Below are 23,272 nucleotides of genomic sequence, written 5' to 3'. Positions count from 1 at the left end.
AATTGTGTTAATACAGTATGTCAAAATGAAACATAACTGTAAATTCAGACATGCGAGGTTGTGCTGAAAAGAATGATACCAAACAAGGCAAAGCAAATCGTTTTTAAAGGTGAAATGTAGAGGTAAAATTTAAAGTAGTCAAAAACAGCCAATTATACCCTTGTTGCTTTAATGCATTTTTAAAAATATTTCAAATTTGGCATTTTTGTTTTCTTTCAGAATGTCCTACCCCATCCCAGAGTCACACTCAGTGGAGTCCAGTGTGTTGGCAGGCTGCGGCGCATTGACCGGACCAGCAGCACCAGTTGAGTGCTGTATACACTGTTCCACATGAAGGTGGCCATCAGGAGGAAGTGCAGCAGAGCTGCTACAGCCGTACACGAGCCACGGTCCGGTTCTATGTGTTCATCAGAATTCAGGAGGTCGTTGGTCAAATCATCACCCTGCACCTTAGTGTCATTCTGTCTGCTGGAGTTTTGGACTCCAGAGAGGAAGGTGATGATGAAGGCCAGCAGGCTTAGGTATATGCACAGCAGAGCCAGCTTTGAATTCAGGTTACTTTGCTGCCCATGAGTATTCCTGAAGAATCTACAGAGAGAAAAAAACAACAACGTTTTAATATTTTTAAACTTTTGTATTTCTAAAAGGAAAACACGAAAAATAAAAATAAAAATGTAAGCCCATTTGTAAAGCCCGTACAGTCAACAAAATCATTTGGTTTTAAGCACATCTTTTTGCTTTAAATGTAATGAAAAATATTTCTTATTATAGATATTTTTCTCTATATATAACTTCTTTCTTTGATATTAAGGCTTAAAATCAATCAAACATGTTTTTCTTTTTAGCTGATAATATAATTATTTTCATAATTAAACAAACTAACCTTAAACAATAAAAAATTATTGATTACTACTGGTTTTCAGGTCTTACAAATGGGAAAACATACTCCAATTATCCCTCCCAAAATTCTCCTGAATTTAAAATACTGCTTTTATTACAAACTCTACAGACACCAGTTTTACCAGTTTAGGACTTTAATTAGTCAGATAAAATAAGAAAATAATCAATCCTTATTGTTATTATAATTATACTGTTTGTTGGATCCAAGTAAGTTTCAGTTTGTGAAATAACAACTAGAAGTGATGAGTGGTAAATGTGATGAGAGAATTTAAATGCAACATAATTTAAAGTCATTTCTAATCTGTGAAGTAACCCAAACTTACTTTTCTTTAATGTGATAAATGATCGTCACAACCAGACCCAGAATAGAAAGAGAAAGTCCCACAATGGAGATCACATCCAGAGCTTTCGCATACTCGTAGTTCTCTCTGTATGACTGAAAAACAAACAGGATTTAATCATGCCATAAAATATAAATAGTTTACATTTGGAGCTAGTTCATGACCAAGGTTAAGCAAGCAGCAGCCTTATAGCTGTGAACCTGTAAACTTGTGATACTCACCCAGAGAGCAGCAAAGTTGGTGGTGTGGTTACAGAAACATCTCATGAGTCCATCTGAAGTGTTTCCTTTAGAGCAGCCACTGGTGCTCCAGTCCTTCTGAATGTAGTTCCAGAAAACACAGGAGAAGTCGTACAGAGACGTCCCATTGATGTCCTAAAACAGAAGCACACAGGTTTAGAAATCTACAACTTTGATTTACAAAGTGTCTATTCTGGGCTTGTTTGTAACAATCATCCATCACATTATTCAAATTCAATTCAAAAGTGAGCTAAATCTGACTAACGCCAGGGGAAGCAAAGCTCAAGCCAATGCACACTGGTCAAGAGACTATGAAAATATGACAGGAAACAGAGACCCAGAATCCAGACACACAGCTTGATGCAGGGAAGGACGTAAACGCATAAAGCGATAACACTAACATGAGACTCACTTAACACTAGTGATGGCCAACAATTCTCTTTGGTGACATCTGGTGGCCAAAAATATGGAGAGTAGCTTGAATCTACAACTAATAATGAACTTCTTCATTATGATTTCCCACTCTACAGAACTGAGCCATTAGCTTCTGTTTAAAATCATGTGACAGTTCTGTCAGATATCAGGTTGATGTGATTTGAAAATGTATTTTTTAGTAAAAAATAATGTTATGTCTGTGTTAATAGTAAATCACTGTGATGAATGATCCTTACTTTTTTTAAACATGTGCTATGGCGTGTTCCTTTTTTTTTTTTAGATTGCTTGATGTTTTTTACTAATAATATCTATCTATCTATCTATCTATCTATCTATCTATCTATCTATCTATCTATCTATCTATCTATCTATCTATCTATCTATCTATCTATCGAGAGAGATAATAATGTACAACACAATGGATTGGGATTATGCTTGTGCTGAGCTGTGCCCCTTCCTCCACGTGATTATGTAATAAACCAGCGGACAGGCATGTTTATATATAATATACTATAACTTCTATAATTATAACTAGGGCTGGGTATCGTCACTGATTTCTAGAATCGATTCGTTTCCGATTCACAAGGTCCCGAATCGATTCAATCCACGATTCGATTCAATTCGATTCAATTCAATTCAATTAGATTTGAATCTGGGAAATTTTGACAGTCAGAAATATTATAATTCAGATCAGTACATTTACATATTTTTGTATCTATGAAAAGGAAGCTGACACACGCATGACTTTATCAAAGGTGTGAGCATCACAGCAGATGCCTTTGTGTCAAAATAGCTGAAGATAAAACACAGAAAAACATGAAGGTGGTTTTCCTGGCCTGGGATTTTATAAAAATATCCTGCAGTACATCAAAAATGCAAGAAAACCATTAATCAACATATGACGTTACAGCGGTTTTATTAGAGACACGGCTAAGCGTTTTGCATTTTGCATAATTTTAAAAAGTTTACATTTGTTCAGTATTGAACAGCAGAAATTAGGTTTTCTTTTCGGAAGTATGTAAAACGAAAAGAAAAAAAAACAGCGGCCGACAGCGCTGCAAACAACGGTAGTCTTGTGATAGCAAGCAAGCAAATAATGAAGAAAACAGATTTTTAGACGGGAAACTGTTCTTGAACTACAGAGAGAGAGAGAGAGAGAGAGCTGTGCATGAAGTGTGATTTTATTGTGGTGGAAGCAAAACAGTAAAAGTCAGAGAGAATTCATGACGATGTTTATGTGAAGCGTAGTTTGGATCTTCTTTTGCTGCTGGTTCGGTCAATATTGTTTGGAGAGAGATAAAACCAACAGCTTTAGAATCAGCGAAAAAAGGGCGTAAACACAAAGCGCGGACCCACCAACAGATCAGAATCAGCGAGCAGTCGGCTTTCAGCCCCGACCGTGTCCGTGCCGTCAGCTGAGAAAGGCGACATCTCACTGATTCTGATCCGCGGGTCCGCGCTGTGTGTTTACGTCTTTGTGCAGAATCCGTGTACCTGCTCTCATTCGAAATTTTGTGATCTTTCACCTGAGATTCTGGCATTTCGGGCAAAATAAATTTATATTAAAAAAATCGATTCAGGATTTTAATGAATCGATTTCACGTTATCCAAGCCAGATTTTAATCGATAAAACGATTATAAAAACCCACCCCTAATTATAACTATATATATGGATAGTGTATTTCTTATATACATTTTTGACCTGGGAGCAGAATTGCTGATGAACTACTTTTTGTTTAGGAATAAGCAGAGTGTCCTCTCTTCCCAGCTCCATGTCTCTTATTATGTCACATACGTTTGCTCTCTCGCACAAATCACCAAAATACAGCACAAATCGCACCAATGATTCAGTTCCTTAAATTGAATCAGGTTGTCACGGTCACTGTGTACCCGGCTGGTTGTGCCAATAAACTGATTGCTTGTATTTAAACTACTATAAATAAGTTGTTGGTCTATAATATCTGAAAATGTCAAATGCATCCCTCATGAATTATATCAAGTCATATTGAACCACCAACAACATTCCTGTCACAAGGCAGAAGCTACAGTCAGTTTTGGCAGTGACTTTATTATATCCTTTATTTATACAGTTAAATGAAATGTCTTCTTTAAGAGCAGAAAAAAATGCAACGAATAAAACAATAGTTTTGTAAACATATTTTAAGTGACCAAAAAGGACCAGATTGGTTATAATGTAGGTAACACAGAGTTATAAAGATACTTGAAAAACAGATAATTGTATATATAACCCCTTTGTAAATCCTAAGTTAAGAACAAACTCAAACTACTGGATCAAAGACCAGTTGGTCCAAAGACCATGAAAAATGTTTTGTTTTTAATGTGAGACAATGACAGTGCTTGAAGTGAAAAAAAAAAAACAACTTATTTCATGTATAAGGAAGTTATGTGGTTTAGAAACACACATTTGGACTTAAAGCAATCCTCCTGAGATACCCAGGAAATACCAAACTCATAGCTAGAGAAAAAAAAACAGTAGTCAATAAATGTTATCACACTTTAATTATCATAGAAATACTGAATTTCTTACTATTGGCCTGAATAGCATCTCCACATGTTGTGGCACCATGTTGGGTTCCTGCCCTCTGACACTCGCTGACAGGACCCTGATGGTGGCCCGTCGCCTCATGTAGAGTTTTGAACGGAAGAAACGATCGTTCTGATAGAGAACGAAACCCAGAGAGAGGTTTGAATCGGTCTGATGGCCTCTGACACCTTCGCCTAATATAAGAAAAAGAAATCCACTGTAGTTAGTAAAAACTAGTTGAAATTTGAAGCTTTTTACTAATAACAAACTAAAACAGCTCTCTTATAAATACCCCTTACTAATACAATGAGCTTCTTCAAAAGTTCTGTTGTTCTCTCCCAGGAATGCAGTAAGTGGAAATGCAGAAAACTCACCTTTTGGGAATTGTATGCAAATAAGGGCATCAGCTACGAAACCGTTTCCCACGACAACCTGTGTTGCATTTGTGTTCAGCTGAATTCTGTTGGCTATAAAACTGTCAGAGTCCCCTTTTGCAAAACAAAAAACTGAGCTGTTAGTGATCACATAAAATCAATTTTAAAATTCCAAATGTAAGCTTTAAACCAACAAAATACTATTGTAGTAGTTGTAAAAGGTGTAGTGAAAGGTTTAGGTGTACTAGGAATTGTTGAGGAAGTAGTATCAGAAGTGTATGTAATAGTATTCAGCCACAGCAAAGAATACCTAAATACTAACTAATAAAAACTAAAACATTCCAAACACAATGAGTTCACAAAAGGACTATAATCTCAAAATGCTGGGTCACAGACCCAGACCCCCGACACCACCGTGCACATAATTCCTCAAGGCGATCCTTCACTTCTCATGTGCTTTCACTAGCGCCATCTAAACCCTCCCTCCTTGACACAGTTATTCAAGACAGCTCTCAAAGGTGACTTGTGGTTCTGACAACATCAAAAATGGCATTATCATCTTCTATGAGGTTCAGCCGCTTGGTGGAATTGTATGTCAGGGGCTGGGTCTGTGACCCAGCAGTTTTGAATTTGTTTTCTATTTCTATATCTTATGTTCTTGTGTTGCCACTATTAGTTAAGATTAGTTGAGTTTTTTTCTAGTTTTACTTCTTCTATAACTCCTGATTTATAAGTCTTTTCTTGTCTTCAGTGTCAATATGTCATGTGTTTCTTGTCTGCATACTCCATGTTGTCAAGTTTGTGTGCCATGTCTAAGTCTCTCATTGTTTCTTGTTTTATTTTTATAAGGTCTCATGATCATTGTGTTTAGTTTTGCTTCCCCTGTGGTGTCACTATGTTCACTCTAATCAGCTGTTTTCACTTCCCTTGTTTCCACTTCCCTCATTACCCTTTGGTGTATTTAGCCCTTTGTCCTCCTTTGCTCAGTGTCAGGTCATCTGTTCTGTTTTGCGCCATGTCTCCATGTTACAGGTATCTTTGTATCCACATGAAGTTTCATGTTTAGGGTTTTATGTTTATTTTTAGCTTTCCCGGTTATTGTTTAGTCTCGTCTTTGTTTGCCTTGTGCATTGCTTTGTATTTCTCCATCAGCCATATTAAACATCTCGCTTTTTGTTAATTCAAGTTTTGATCCACGTTCCTTTGTTTCTGCATTTGGCTCCACTATTCACAATACATACAGTCTGCTTCTGCATACTGTGACATTATACTTGGCTCTCTGCCAGTTTTGTGGGTTATCTTTATGGAAAGAGGTTCTCCTCTAATCAGTTCAAATTCAAATTTTATTTGTCACGTACACAGTCATACACAGTACGATATGCAGTGAAATGCTTGGACAACTGCTCGTGACCTAAAGAAAACAAAAAAGGAAAAGGCTATGAATAAGATAGGAAATAAATATGAAAAATTAAAAAGGGTAAATTTTACTAGGAAGGAATAAAATATAAATTAAGGTTAAAAAGGAAATAACTGTACAACACAAATTAGAATGAAGGGTAAATTTAACTGGGAAAGAATAAGATAAAATATATAAATTAATACACAATATAGAACTATATAAGAATGTATGAAGAAATATAAATAAATATATACACAATAACAGCAGCTGTACAAGTATTAACTGGAAATGAAGAATATAGTGACCAGTGTTCAGAGTCAAGCCACGTCGCTACCTGATCAAGGGTTACCCTCGATCATCTATCAAGGTCTTTTGTTGTCCGGAATATCCTTTGATCTCTTCTCTTGCCATTTATTTCAAATTTTCCAAGCTCATCCACTCTACTCTATGGAATTCTCAATCACCTTATTGAGGCCATGGGCTACTTATCTTCGCTAGCCTGCCTACCGGTTAGTGCAGATATCTTTAGACCTTCATAACACAGTTACTACTACAGGGTGGGCCATTTATATGGATACACCATAATAAAATGGGAATGGTTGGTCATATTAAAGTCCTGTTTGTGGCACATTAGTATATGTGAGGGGGCAAACTCCTCAAGATGGTTGGTGACCATGTTGGTCATTTAGAAGTCGGCCATCTTGGATACAACTTTTGTTTTTACAATAGGAAGAGGGCCATGTCACACATCAAACTTATTGGTAATGTCACAAGAAAAACAATGGTGTGCTTGGTTTCAACGTAACTTTATTCTTTCATGAGTTATTTACAAGTTTCTCTTTGTTCTAAGCCATTGACATGTCGAAGAGGTTAACACGTGAGGAGTGGATCAAAATTGTGTTGATTTCTGGTGAACGCGTGTCATTGCAGCAGATTTCAATGCAAGACACCCTCTGAGACCACCCATCTCCCATGCTACAGTTAGCAAACTGCTTGCTAAGTTTCGTGAAACTGGTTCAGTGTTGGATTTGCTAAAATGTGGATGCAAGAAAACTGTCACTAATGAAGAAACATCAGTGGCTGTCCTAGCTTCATTTAGCAAGAGCCCACAGCGTAGCACTCGTCGCATGTCACTGGAGAGTGGTATTAGTCGAACATCCCTTCGGCAGATATTAACTACTCACAAATGACACCCTTACAAACTCCAGCTACTGCAGCATCTCAACGAGGATGACCCAGATCAGCGCACAGAATTTGCAGAATGGGCAAAACAAAAATTGGAACAGGACCCTCAGTTCACGCAGAAGATTTTGTTCAGTGATGAGGCAAAATTTTATGTGAATGGTGAAGTTAACAAACAAAACTTAGTCTGACACTAACCCACATTGGATGGATCCCTCCAAGACTGTTGGATCAACAAAAGTGATGGTATGGTGTGGTATATGGGGTACAACGATGGTGGGTCCATTCTTCATCATTGGAGACCTCAAGGCCACTGGATATTTGAAATTGCTACATGATGATGTGTTTCCCTCTTTATGCACTGAAGCTGGCACGTTCCCTGAGTTTTTCCAGCAAGCTGGTGCACCACCACATTATGGGTGCCAGGTTTGAGCATTCCTAGATGAACAATTTCCTGGGAAGTGGATTGGTCGTCGTGGGCCAGTTGAATGGCCCCTAAGGTCTCCCAATCTGATCCCCTTAGACTTTTATCTTTGGGGTCATCTGAAGGCAATTGTCTATGGTGTGACGATACGAGATGTGCAGCACCTGAAACTACACTGTTGCTATCAGTGTGTGAAGAGTGGGAGAAGAGGGTTCCATTGACAATCCAACACAATGGGCAGCACAATGAACACATTTTATAAGTGGTCAGAAACTTGTAAATAACTCATGAAAGAATAAAGTTACGTTGAAACCAAGCACACCATTGTTTTTCTTGTGACATTACCAATAAGTTTGATGTGTGACATGGCCCTCTTCCTATTGAAAAAACAAAAGTTGTATCCAAGATGGCCGACTTCTAAATGGCCACCATGGTCACCAACCATCTTAAGGAGTTTGCCCCCTCACATATACTAATGTGCCACAAACAGGACTTTAATATGATCAACCATTCCCATTTTATTACGGTGTATCCATATAAATGGCCCACCCTGTACTTCTAAGGGATGCCTTCTTTGGGATCTGACACACCAAAAGCTGGCACCAGTTCCCTTCAGGGCTTTCCCCAAGCCGCAGCTCATTCATGTTTAAGCCATTTGCCTATATGTACTTCTTATACTTATGCTTTCAACTCTAACATGAAGACGTTGGCCCAGCTAGTGAATTGGAGATAAATTATGTGAATTTCAGGAGCAGCACCACGCCTCGAAACATGCCCCTTCCAGTTGTTATCTATATATGACCACCCAGTTCTACAAGCTGTTCGTTCTCATTTCCATACCTTACCCTCCCTGACCCTTTTCCATTCTTTCACTTCTTCACTTCTCAGTAGTACATCAAGATCTGCCAGGCCTGGGAGCCACCACCCATCCCCTCAAAACCTTTCTTCAAACTGCAGCTCATTCATGTTTAAGCCATTTACATTTATCTACTAAAAAAATGTTGCCAAACCTAAAGTGAGGATGTGTGTCAAGCTAGTCAATTGAGACATTTGATCTCAGTAAGTCACACGATAGGGTGGGGCAAGGTCTCACAATGGGTTCATCCAGAACCTTAGCTGATAATGACCCACACCCATTTTCATAACTTGGCAAATGTCAGTAAGCAGATGATCGAAATTGGATTAAGCGACAGTTCCATTAGTGCTTAACTCTGCGACTCTCCACCAACTGGTCTTAGAACTGTTGTTTCAAGGTATGAAACTGGGTGTGGCTCAGGCGATTAGAGGATCATCAGGGGGTCCTTTTTGTCCTTCTGCGGGGGGATACTCCCACTAGGTTTAAATCTGGGACTCCCCACCATTTGACCTTAGAACTGAAGAAGCTTCTCGGATGAGAGGTGAAACGTCTTCAAGCAACTTAAAGAAGTCCAGACGCTTTTCTTTGCAAGCTCCTTTGACTACAATGACCTGGATGACTGAGAACCTTCACAGACATGTTAATGTTTAATGTTTTTTATGTTAATTAATGTTGAATCGATTCTAATTAGTAGTTATGAACAGTTGTTATGATATGGCAGGAAGGACGGTATTTAACTGCTGCAATCATTGTACATCCATAAATACATCCATACATTACATACATCTATAAATCTGGCTAAGCGGATGGCACGACACAGAACAGCTAACTTGTCAGCCCAGGCATCCAAAGTCTACACCTACAGGCCAGTGGACACTCTTTCAATGATAAAGACACCCTGGACAGAGAGTCAATCTGGTTTGAGTCAAGCTGAAGTCAAGGAGGTCATTTACGTGAAAAGGACAAGACCATCTCTGAATTGAGGAGGGGCCCTGAGGGTACATCATTCTCCATCTAACAATGTTGTGATTACAGCCATTCCCCAACTCTCTGTGAATGGTACTCATGCCATTGATAAATTGTCATTGATCATGACAATGGTCAGGACAATTTGCTTGACCTCATGCCCTATTGTTTGTCAGTGGTGCTAGTTTCAGTCATTATGCAAATGTACTATTTATAAGGTTGGGGAAACCTGCTATGAGGTGCCGTAAGGGATATTATTACTAAAATGCTCTCACACACACACTACCAAAATTTTATCTCTCACACACACACTACTGATATAATGCATTTTTTTTTTTTATTTGGGGCGCCTTTCAGAAACCCAAGGTCACCTTACAAAGAACAAAAAAAAGGAACAATAGTCATAAAATACATAAAATAAGTTAAAATTGCAAAACAGAGCTTGACAACAGATAAAATCAGCACTAAAGCGAATAAACCAGTTTAAACACATGTGTTTTGAGCTGTGACTTAAATACAGAAAGGGAGTCAATATTTCTTATGGCTGGAGGAAGAGAGTTCCAGAGCCGAGGAGCAGAGCGACTGAAAGCTCTGTTCCCCATAGTAATAAGGCGTGAGGACGGAACAGTAAGATGAATATTAGATGAGGATCTGAGAGGGCGGGAAACAGTGGTGATATGCAGCAGGTCACACAAATATGAAGGATTTATGGATACACTATATAAGAAGCAAGATTTTAAAATTTATCCTGGCTTCTATGGGCAACCAGTGAAGCTGTTGAAGAACTGGGGTAATATGAGCTCTTAACGGAGTACGGGTTATGACCCGTGCTGCAGAATTTTGAAGAAGTTGGAGTTTATGAAGGGACCTTTTAGGGAGACCAAATAGGAGGGAATTGCAGTAATCAATATGGGACGAAATAAGACTATGGACAAGGATGGCAGCAGCATGGAGAGTAAGGAAGGGACGGAGTTGGTTAATATTACGTAAGTGGAAGTATGCAGACCGGGTTATGTAATTAATGTGAGACTGGAATGAAAGAGTATTATCAAGTATGACACCCAAACTCTTAACCTGAGGGGAGGGAAGGGTAGGAGAATTTTCAATGTTAATGGAAAAACTGTGGGATTTGGTTAAGGTAGATGGTGTACCAAGAAGTAAAACTTCAGTTTTATTACTGTTGAGTTTGAGAAAATTGGAGGAGAACTAGGATCTAATCTCAATAAGACAGTTTGAGAGGGAGGTAGGTGGGAGGGATGAATTGGGTTTAGTAGAAATGTAGCTGGGTGTCATCGGCATAATGCTCTCACACACACACTATTGAAATGCTCTCACACACACTACTGATATAGAGTCACACACACTACTGAAACGCTCTCACACAAACTACTGAAATGCACTCACGCACTCCACTGAAACCGGAGGCATTTCAGCTGAACAGGTTTTTTTTCTGACAAGGAAACTAACGGAAAAAGTGGTACATTTCAAACCACTACAAGGATGTCTACTCAGCAACCTGCTAGTACAGCAGTCCCCAACCTTTTTTTGCACCACGGACCATTTATGGCTGACAATATTTTCACGGATCGGCCTTTAAGGTGTCGCGGATAAATACAATAAAATAAAACCAGTACCGGTACCAAAAAAAGAAGATTTATTTTCAAAAGTAATTAATTACTTAGTTACTTAGTTACTTTTTAAAAACACGATTTAATAAAGCGATAAAGCGATAGATCTTTCAGCCCAATTCTACTTTTTCTACATAATCCATCATACAAAATGTAATCAAATGGAAAAGTCTCTTTTTTTTAACTTGTTTTATCAGTTTTAATCTTTTAACTTTATGCATCAAGCAAAAATTTAATTACATGCAACATTCTCTGAGTTTAATAAATTAGTTTAACATTTAAACCTATTTTCTACACATTCCAGCACATAAAATAAAATATTTTTTGTGTTTACACTCACTCTTTCAAATAGATGCAAGTAAAACACAGCAGAAAATAAATAAAGTCAAAGACTCAGCGGTCCTGTTGCTCTATTTTCACCTGTAAAGCAGGACTGCGGTAGGCGGAGGTTTACCACGAGGCGATCGTGGCTCAAGAGTTGGGAGTTTGCCTTGTAATCGGAAGGTTGCCGGTTCGAGCCTCGGCTTGGACAGTCTCGGTCGTTGTGTCCTTGGGCAAGACACTTCACCCGTTGCCTACTGGTGGTGGTCAGAGGGCCCGGTGGCGCCAGTGTCCGGCAGCCTCGCCTCTGTCAGTGCGCCCCAGGGTGGCTGTGGCTACAATGTAGCTTGCCATCACCAGTGTGTGAATGTGTGTGTGAATGGGTGGATGACTGGATATGTAAAGCGCTTTGGGGTCCTTAGGGACTAGTAAAGCGCTATATAAATACAGGCCATTTACCATTTACCCTGGTGCAGGTGTGCCGTGGTCAGTTGAAGAATCCGCGAGTTTCTCTGTGAGTTTCCCATTACGTCGTTGCGCACTCGGTGCTTGCTTGGAAGTTTAGGGTTTTTTTTCGCTGTAAAAAGAAGTTTTCTTCCCACGCACGATGGACGCTAATGTTTTTGTCACTTTTTATGGAATCAAACTCAAAGTAAGGTCAGTACTTCCACGCTTTAAACGCTGCACGCTCATACTCTCTCCCACAATCGATATGTGATCCATTGTTGATCTGCACACAGCTGTTGTCACTAACGGCGCACTCGCTTACGTCACTGTCGTGAGACATTCTCGCAAAAAAAAAAATCACGGTTTTAGTAACGCAGCGTTACTACGGGAAAGTAACGGTAATCTAATTACCGTTTTTGCAATAGTAATCCCTTACTTTACTCGTTACTTGAAAAAAGTAATCAGATTACAGTAACGCTACTGCCCATCTCTGTTCATAACACATGGAAAAAGACCCAGGGAAACAGAGTTAACAATATAAACGATATAAAAATAATGATAAAAAATTATAAAAACCCTGAAAACCATAAATGTCAAACCGGAGCCTCAACTCTTGCGGCCAGTACCAAACGACTCACAGACCAGTACCAGTCCAGGGCCCGGGGATTGGGGACCGCTGTGCTAGTAGCCTAAGTGAAGCAGCCGCATTACTTAACATACTTACTTACCATATATATTAGCATCCTTGAATCCAGAAATGGATTCAAGGTGCAACACGGAATTTGGCAAGGATGTCCTATTTCCCCTAAGCTTTTTATATTGGCAACCAAACTGTTAACACTATTGATCAAGAACTCTAATGACATACAAGGAATTTCAATTTTTGATAAAGACTTCAAAATAAGTCAATTCGCAGATGATACATCTATTTTTTTGAAAGATAAATCAGTGGTAGAGAAAACTCAATTTTCTCTAAAGCTTATGGTTTATCTCTTAATATGAAAAAATGTGAACTACTCCCGATTCATGCAAGCTCTGAATCCTCAATAGCTTCGGTTAGAGTTGAATCTAAATTTAAATATATAGGGCTGATAATATCTAAAAACCTAATTAGAAATATTAGTGTATTCTCTGCTAACTGTAACATGGAGATGAAGAACTCACTTAGCCACTGGTTAACCAGAGACCTCACTATCTTTGGCAGAAACATCCTATCTAAAGCTAAAGGCATCTCCAAATTGATTTATCCTTGCCACTCTCTATATATCTCCTCTAAAAACATTAATAAGGCTAACACAGTTATTTTCGAATTTTTGTGGAGGAATAAAACCCATTGCATTGAAAGATCTCAGCTTATGAAGGAATACAATAAAGGTGGTATCAAAGCTCCAGAATTTGAATCTATGGTTGGCACCCTTAGAATTAAATAGTTAAAATCCTGTCTGTCACAGGCAGACTCTATGTGGTTCCACATCCCATGATCCTTGTTTAATAAAATAGGAGGATTAGACTTTATTTTGAAATGTGATTTTGATGTAAATAAAATCCTGATCAAGATATCTACCAGTTTTTCCTTCAGTTTCCTTGTCAGGAAACAACTTCCTGTTCAACTGAAATGCCTTGGTTTTCAGTGGAGTGTGTGAGAGCGTTTCAGTAGTGTGTGTGGGAGATAAAATTTCAGTAGTGTGCGTGAGAGTGTTTCAGTAATAATGTCCCTTACGGCACCTCATAACCTGCAGTCAGCTGAGACTGAAGAAGTCACATGAATGAGTGATGTTATCCCACTGAAAACGCTACATCCAGATCAAGAGAATCAATCTTTTGGGACTGACTTACCTGGATGATTGAGCATGCATCAAGACATATATGTCCTTATACAGAAATTCAGAACAATTCTTAAATAATCATTCATGTCAATAAAATATCCTTAAATCATTATTAAATCATTAAAAAAAGTCCCATAAAATCTTTAAAAAAATCACTGGAGGACATTCCAGGATCTGGTTATGAAGGTCACACTTCAATGTTTTGTCTGTTTCTCACATAGAAGTCAACACTGTGCTTTTGCTTTCACAGTCATCTCGTTAGAATTGAACATTTTACTAACTGCTATCATGCAAGTCTATGAGCTTCTCCATTTATCACATTGCTGCTAGTGTCTTCTTGTTTGTAGAAGCCATTACTGTGTTAATCGTCTAACTGTATAACACCCAACAGGTACAGAAAGGACCGATAATAGTGACATTTGACGATATCCAGTGACTGGTTGTGAGCACAACTGCAGTTACTGTTGATATTTGGTCATTGCATAGATTACTCTGGTGTTGTTCGGACTGCGCAGCTGTGCTTATTTCCAGCTGTAGAAGAGCCTGCTGTTTTAATCTGGGTTTCTTGTCAGATATCACAACAGAAGTTTGAATAGAACCTTCAGCTAGAACAACTATCACTGCTCACACAACATGTGCATTTAGTCAGAGTCACACCTCTTAATCAAATACAGCCTGTCTCAGAAGAAGTCAGTGAGAAAACTTTATTGAGGCTGCAAGGGAGGAAACTTGTGTCTAACCCCTTCCCATGGTCATAATAACCCAGAGTGCAATCCAATAAAACATAAAAGTTTATCATAATACAGCTCAGACTTTCTCCGTGGGTTAGGCCTAGGCATCATTGTTAAGTTAAATATTTTTAGTTGGTTGCAACACTACATAGTAGACCGCAGAATTATTGGTCTTGTTCTCCACAACTTACAGAAAATCATAGTGTTACTCAAAGAATCTCTTGCTGTGACATTTCATCAGCTCTGCACAAATAAATTTCAGTATTGGGTATATTTTTGTCATTTTATGCAGATCTTTGTTTCAGACTGAAAAACGTTGACCATTACTAATGAAATGTACTGAAATGATTTGAGTGGTTCTGATTTCACCTGTACTGCCACCATCAGATCATCATTATAATATACAGTTAGTGTATATCTGAATCAGCCTCAGCTAGTGACTGTTTTTAATACTACCAATGAAATATCTCCACTAGCTTGGCTAACATCCTCATTTTAGGGTTGACAGCATTTTCAATGGATGAAGGCAGATGGCTTGAACATGAATTAAGGCTGCAGTTTAGGGAAGGCTTAAGAGGGGACTGGCAGAAGCTCCCAGGCTGGGCACATCTCCAAATAAGACATCCCCTAGAAGCAGTAATGACTGTGCATTACTAAGGTCAAAGATGGTTGCAAAAATATAACTGGTACACAGTAAAAAATGGAGTGTCAATATTTCAGAGTAAACCTATTTTAACCTAGATAGAGTATTTACAACTCTATGAGGAGTAAACCAGCTCTAACATCAGAGTTAAAAGTCAGTGTAAATTTTGTTAGTCACGCAGTGAAGACTTAACTCCACACAGTGGATTATTACCAGTCCGCAGGCGTGTGCGGCCTCAGAGCTCTAATACGCAGGGAATTTTCTCCGAAGAGCTGCCAACGTCAGGTAAGTGAAGTTAACATTCCCATACTGGTAACATTGTTTAAAAGGTATTTTTAAACTAAATAGCTCTTTATAGTTTCACTGATGTCGAGTGAGGACATGTTAGCAGCATTTACCCATAGGTTTAATGACATTCCAGTAGCTACATGCTAGCAGTTGCTAAAAGTTCAGATGTTCGTTATCTTCTCACTGCGTTAATATGAACCTAAAACATTTTAACTATGTATTTCTTCTAAATGCTGTCTAAATAATATCATTGTCACATGTCAAATCGCACAGTTTGAACAACTAAATTACTATTTATCAGTAAGCTAATAATCGCTAATTAGCTTACATAAGCGAACGTACTTTCAGAAAAAGTGGGTAACATTACCATAAAGTTAACTTTATTAGTTTATATTATTTTAAGCAAATGCCAAAGGCATACACTACTTTTGAGTTTTGCTCATTATTTAGTAAGAAATATGTATTTTGTGTAAATTAACTGATAGCAATGTTAATGACATGTTAAGTAATATTAAGTAATGTTTCTATTTTGTAGAAAAGTTTAAGAGTATGGAAAAACCAAATCTCTGAGAGATGCAACCAGAAGACGGATGAGAAACATACTTGAGGCTGACATGACAATAACCTCATCAAATTCCCAAAGGTATGTTGTTTAAAATATACTTTCCATCACCTTTATTTTCATGGACAGTGAGTTGAGCTAATCTACTGTCAGAGGATAGTCACTTAATACTGTTGTTTAATGTGTTGTTGTAGGCTGGAACCAGTGTACAGCAGCATCTAGACAACATCACCCAAAGCAGTCAGCCCTACCTTCTTACTCAGGGATCCACAAGAAGCAGCATTCACACCTTCATTGTGATTGAGAATCATGCACTTCCATGTAAAGCTACAGGTTCAGTAGGAGCCCTTGATGAACTCTTTAGGGCCCATTATGTCTTTGGTACATCATACAGTTAAAGGTTTGTTACGTTAATTAAATGACACTGAAATGAGAAACATAATAAATGCTGTTACTTTAACCTGTATATTTGTTGTTATTTCCATAATGGAGGATAGATCACAGTTATTTAGTAATATAGAGTGTTATTATTAAACTAAATTTGGAGTAAAATTAGCTCTATAAAGTGTAATCAAATTACTCTGAACAGTGTGAATAACCCTCAGTGTTAAATATTTTTACACATTTTGTTGTTAATTTTGACACTAAATTGAGTACAATTAACACTGAAAAGTTAACACTGGCCATAGAGTAAATTTAACTCTAATTTTGAGTGGGACCAAATGTTATCTGAAGCAGAGTTAAAATCAACTCTGTAAGTGTAAAATTGACACTTGGTTTTTTACTGTGTAGGCAGGCTTGCAATGATAAGTGACCCATGCCTCAATAGGGTGGTCAAGGATTCCGCTGAGTGGACCAGATGAGCTGAGAAAATTAGGAATGAATGGTGTGAGAAGAGATCAAAGGAAATTCCGGATGATGAGAGAACCCTAATCACATAGCGACATGGCTTGACTCTGAACTGAAGCTTTGGAGGAATGAAGACCATATGGTTGTAAAGAAGGACCTTGAGCTGTAAAACTTAGCCATGTGTTACTGGAAGTTGCCCTGGTACCCCGGTCCCAACAGGACTGCTGCTGCAAATGTCCCAAATGCAATTTCATTGTTCTCTGACAATGACAATAAATAAATAAATACTAATAAATACTAAATACTAAATTTGCAAATGAGGGAATGATAATAGAAAACTGCTCTCTCAATGCCAGAAAAATTAACTGTTATATTTTTCAAAGGAGGGAATGATGGCAGAGAAACTGGCAACCCAGTGACAAGAAACATTTGCTGCTGTTTATTGGAAAGAAGGGCTAGTGGAGTGATTAACTGGCAGCACAGTGGCAGTAATGTTCATAGTTGCTCCATTTTGTAAATGATAGACAAATGGCAGATAAACCAGAAAGCCAGTGCATGAAAGGTTTGCTGCTGCACTCTGCAAAGAAGGAAATAATATCGTAGCCATCCCAGTATAAGGAATGTTCGCTGTTGCATTTGCAAATGAATGGCACAGGGGAAGAAAAAAAGAAAGTTTAATGCAGAGATGCAGAGAAAATTAACATCCCAGTGGTCGAAAAACATGCTTTTGCATTTTGCGAATGAGGGATAGAGAAAGAGAACCTGGCATCCATTTGCTGCTGCGTATTGCAAATGAAAGATGGTAGAGCAGTTTTTTTGGCAAATGATAGATGGCAGACAACGTGGCATTCAGGGGACAAAAAAGCATGCTGCTGCATTTAGGTAAGGAGGGATAGACAAACTGGCAACCTATTGTCCATAATTTTTTGTTTTTGCAAACAATAGATAGATGGGACTGACATCCTGGAGGCAGAGGGGTTCACTGCATCTATTTTTACAAAAATAGATCCAGAAAAACTGGAAACTCAGTTGCAGAAAACCTTGCTGCTGGTCACACTAGGTCAACCAGCCACTCCATATCAACAAAATCAAACAAAATTGGTGTCAGTCAACTGTGCTATATTTGTGCTGGTTTGTGCTGATAAAACATTTGTTTGTGCTACCATCATTTTAAAGACATGAATTAAAGTGTATACAGGTCATCCAACATCGACCAGCCCCTTTCTTTACTGTTGTGAGAAATAAACCAGCATTGGATATTTTTTTAGCATGATCATACTCTTAAAACTAAAAAAAACTAACATATAATAGTTGAAATAAACTGCATTCTGTTGGAGAGAAAAACTTCGATTTGACCTCAAAATGATTTATTAGCTGCCAGCCGTGTTTCCCAGGTGTTTCCTCTTGCCCTGTGTCCCTCTTGTATTTAGTGTCTGCATCTCCCTCTGTTCATTATCACATTCTCCCTCATCTCTGGCTGTCTGTTCTGTTTGTCAGTGAAATTCTTAGGTTTTCCCACTTTAGTTTCTATTTATTCTGTCCACCTATAAAGATGTGGTTTTTTGTAAAGTTCTGCCTGTTGAGTCTGATTTATATCCTGCCTGGCGGTCACAGCGACACTTGACAAAATCAAGGTCCCCATTTGTAACTCTGTCACCACTGTCCCATAAAAAAATACACACAGACACGGCATTCAAAGTTTTACAGTTTCAAGACTCCCTAAAACAACAATTGTTCCTTAATTTGACACACACCTGTGGATCTTAAATCTGTCTGAACAGATATGCCCTCAATGTTAAATTTATTAAGGTATTCGTACTGCTGCCAGAATGTGTCAAATTTGACCGAAACTGTATGTTGGGGTTACCTAGTGGAATATGTTGTGATAAAAAAGCAGCACACTTTGCTGGGTTTTTTGACACAGTTTCTCACTGACCTTTAAGAGAAGTGAACTGGACTCCCTGAGTGCCTGCAGCAGAAATCTGTGCTGACTGGACCACCAGGTTTGGCTGAACTATCTGAGATTGAGATGCATTGAGATTGAGGCTGAGGTTCACAGAGAGCTGATCCAGAGTCACCGTCAGCCTGGAGATAACATACAAAAAGCATTGTCATTTCTAATGTTCAGCTGCCAGTCCCTCTGAAATGTAATACTTAATCATTTTAAAGCACCAGGTTTATTTTTAGCAATTCTAAAAAACAAAAAATAAATAAACAAACAAATACAACAAAAAAACAAAAAAACAAAAACACAGTTGTTTAAAATTAGATATCTATACACTTTGAATCCTATCAGCAAATTATGATACAAAAAAATCACTTCTTTTAAAACAGATCCCCCCCCCCAAAAAAAAAAAAATTGCGTAATTTTGTTTTCGGTCGATATATTATGGGTTATTGTTTAAACTTTCCAGCAATGGCTTTCAGTATAACAGACCTACACTCAGAGGAGAATGGCCAGCCTGCTTTAATTGACTGGAAGTCAAATAACCAGTCATTACAACCAGGGTATGCAGAAGAACATGTTGGATGCCACTCTAGTCAGCTAAGAACAGGAAACTGAGGCTACAATTCAAAAACTCACCAAAGTTGGACGACAGAATGCTGGAAAGATCTCATTTGTTTTGATCAGTCTTGATGACATTTAGATGGCAGGGTCAGAGTTTGGTATTGCTACTAGTCATGACCATCCCTTTATGACCATAATATGCACATTTACCCCAAGTACATAGTTTCCTCTAGGTCTAATAAAGTATTCTGATTCTGATGTACCCATCTTCTGATTGCTGCCTATAGTAAGATAATGCGCAAAGCTCAATTCATTCAGTTCTCTGTACTCAAATGGCCTCCACAGTCACCATATATCAAACCAATATTGCACCTTTAGAATTTGCATTAAAGGTGTGAAACCAAAAACTCTTCACCAACTTTGTGATGCTGTCATGACATCATGGGCCAAAATCTCCAGCACCTTGTGGAATCTATGAAGTTTTTAAGACAGTCCAACCTGGTACAATCAAGCTATATTTAATGAAGTGTCCAGTGACTGTATTTGTTTAAACAATTGTTCCACAAAAAGAGAATATTGAAAAGGGTCTAATTTAAACCAAACACAATAGGAAGTGTGACCAGGAGATATTTTATTTTGTATTCTTATAATCAGCTATCATTGATTAATCATTTACCATTGTTGAATCAGTTGACAGAATAATCTTTGAATCACATCTATGTTACTTTGAGCAAATATTAATGCATACAGATGATCAGTACTTGGACACCGGCCTGTCTGCGTTCAGTTCTGCACGTACGCCGGCCTGTAACAACACACACACACTTAATAAGAACAGAAAGGTCGTCTTAGGACAGTCTCTCTGAGAGCTACACTATCACAAAGTGCACAATGTAATACACACTTGTTTTTCTCTAAAGTAGCAGTTGATGTCCATATAAGGAGAACGTTTTGAGTGCGAGGAACTGTTATCATTGCCAGTAAGGTCTAACTGTGTGACGTCATAATGACTATAAAGCTTTCTGTCTTTGTGCAAACGAAGAAGAAGTCCGGCTCTTCCCACACTGTAATGTGTGTTTTAATAAATGATCTGTGCTGACCCAAACTATATCCCAGTCGTAGTCTCTTCCTCAAAATCCAAACCATGACAATTCTGGTGCCGAAAAACCCGGTTTGAGGAGGGACAAATGGAGCTTGGCTGGGGTATAAGTGGTGTCAGACGGACAGCCAGGAGGCCGACTGAGTGATGGGCCCCGAAGTATGAGAGGTAAGCACCGCCTGTTGATGGATCTCCAAAGGTGCTGAATTGGAAATTACACTAAATTAAATGTTCACTCAGTGGGGCTTCTGTTCTGTTCTGATCTTGAGTAATTAGTTTTAAAATAGGGCATATTAGTCTGACTAAATTCATTGCTGTTTATTTTGGGGGTGAATTTTGAGCTAAGAGGTTATATGTGTTTAAGACAATACGGTTTAAAGTGTTTGATGCCAGACAGTAAATCGGTAGTGTAGGAAATTTGGTTGATCTGTGCTGACCCAAACTATATCCCAGTCGTAGTCTCTTCCTCAAAATCCGAACCATGACAGAAGCTTCATATAAGTAAGATAAGATGACACAGATACGATGAGACATGAGAACTTAGGAACCTTGTAACCATCAATATAGATTTTATTATTTGTTTGGTTTACCCCAGACTTGCGTTTTTTGCCTTGGTATCATCTGGCACAGTGGCATTCAGCAGCTGTTGCTACTGCTGCCACCCTGACGTTCTGCAGAAACAAAAATATGAACTAAGATTAATACGTTACATGATTATAAATCATGACCAAACCCTTGTTAACACTGATTTAAAGCTTCATTTCTTTTTTTTCTTAAGATTTGTTGAATGTTTGTACCTCTGTGGCGTTTGCAGACAGCAGCAGTGTGTTGGCGATCTCAGCTGCTGCTGTAACATTTTCAGCTGTCAGCTCTTCTGGGTTGGATGTCAGAATCTGAGTGCTGGTTGCCAGCATCTCTAAATCAGCTGGACTTGTGAGCTGAAAGAAGAAAGACAATCTGGATTCCTCTGCATGGGATCTCAAAGCTGCATTTCCACAGGATTGCCTCAAAGCAATATTCTTAAACCTCAGTTATACAAGACTTTCAATCTACCTTCAGATGAAAAAAGCTGCACTTCTTACATTTTGTTGTATGTCACTGAGTGTCAGGTTACACTGGAAGATCTGTGGATGGCTGAAATTTGCTGATCCATTCATGAACAAGCATCTGGTTAAAGCCCGAGGTTTACCAGCTGAGTGGGAATAGTAACAGAAAGAGAAGCATCACTACACTGTGCTGTACCTGATAGAGTGATGTTGGACTGAGGGGATGACTTACCGCTACTTGTTCCTACTTCACACTTTTCATTATGTGTCCTCTCGCCACTGCTCTACTCCCTCTACACTTCAGACTGTGTGGCCACCCATGGCTCCAACACCATTGTGAAGTTTGCTGACGACACAGTGGTGTTGGGTGCCATCTCCAACAACGATGAGGCGGCCTACATGGATGAAGTGAAGAATCTGGCATCGTGGTGCCAGGACAACCACCTCCAGCTGAACGTCAGCAAGACCAAGGAGCTGGTGGTGGACTTCAGAAGGGGTCAGCACAGAGACTACAAGCCCATCATCATCAATGGAGCTCCAGTGGAGAGGGTGCAGTCCTTCAAGTATCTTGGTGTCCACATCTCCTCAGACCTGACATGGGCTGCCCACATTCAGGTCCAGACCAAAAAGGCCAGGCAGCGCCTGTATCACCTACGACAACTGAGGAAGTTCAGGGTCTCTCCAAAGATCCTCAGGATTTTCTATACAGGCGCTGTGGAGAGCATCCTCACACAGAACATGACATCGTGGTTTGGGAACAGCTGTGTGAAGGACCAAAAAGCTCTCCAGAGAGTGATCCGTACAGCAGAACGCTGCTGCAGGATTGCTCTCCCCCCGCTTCAGGACACCTACACCAGGAGATGCCGGACTAGAGCAGCGCAGATACTGAAGGACCCGTCCCATCCTGGCAACAAACTGTTCCAACTTCTGCAATCTGGTAGAAGGTTCCGCATCTTCCGGGCAAGGACAGAGAGACTCAAGAAGAGCTTCTATCCCCAAGCCATCCGTGCCCTAAACACACACACCCGCCCTCTCACATCATCTATAATTGACTGAGACAGGACTCTCTTCCAGACACTCTAAACCAAGGCACAATGTACATTTCAATTCCTTTAATTTTAAATATGTTTATATTGTCTATCCTGTAAAATAGTCAGATGTCTATTCATATTAATGTACAGAATTCACCTGCTTGCTGCTACTACTGCACATTCACCCAGTGTATATACTATATGTCTGTATATAAATATATATAATGTTCTTCCTCTACACCCCCCCCACACACAATTTTTGCACATGTCGAGGAGCGTGTCAGGCTACATTTCACTGTGTGTTATACTTGTATAACTATGCATGTGACAAATAAAGAACCTTGAACCTTGAACCATTAGAATATGCAAACCGGCCACTGAGTGTAGAGTTGAACGTGAATTGTCCTAACGTCTGTTTTTTGCAGGAATTGTCTAATACAAATCCATAAAAATACAAACTGTGTTTTAGAGAATTATGTCCGACTCTGAAAAGAAAACAATACGTAGTGATTTATATTTTTTTAAAAAAAATCACAACAAATGGATGATGCATGCTCAAGAGCAAAAGAATATTGGCATTCAGATAACCATCTGTCATTGTTTGTTTACAGCTGAGATGGGTCTGTGCTAG

The 23,272-nt window shown here is 38.9% G+C and overlaps 1 pseudogene; it reads right to left on the bottom strand.

The window, feature by feature from the left end:
• LOC146546981 (adhesion G protein-coupled receptor G7-like) overlaps window positions 1-23,272 on the bottom strand; it is a 39,263-nt pseudogene that overhangs the window by 6,789 nt on the left and 9,202 nt on the right.

The sequence above is a fragment of the Mchenga conophoros genome, linkage group LG23 (assembly GCF_057382185.1).
Source record: "Mchenga conophoros isolate Kocher_MC1m ecotype Shallow Benthic linkage group LG23, M_conophoros_male_GT1.1, whole genome shotgun sequence".
NCBI lineage: Eukaryota > Metazoa > Chordata > Actinopteri > Cichliformes > Cichlidae > Mchenga > Mchenga conophoros.
This window is presented reverse-complemented; position numbering and strand designations above follow the sequence as displayed.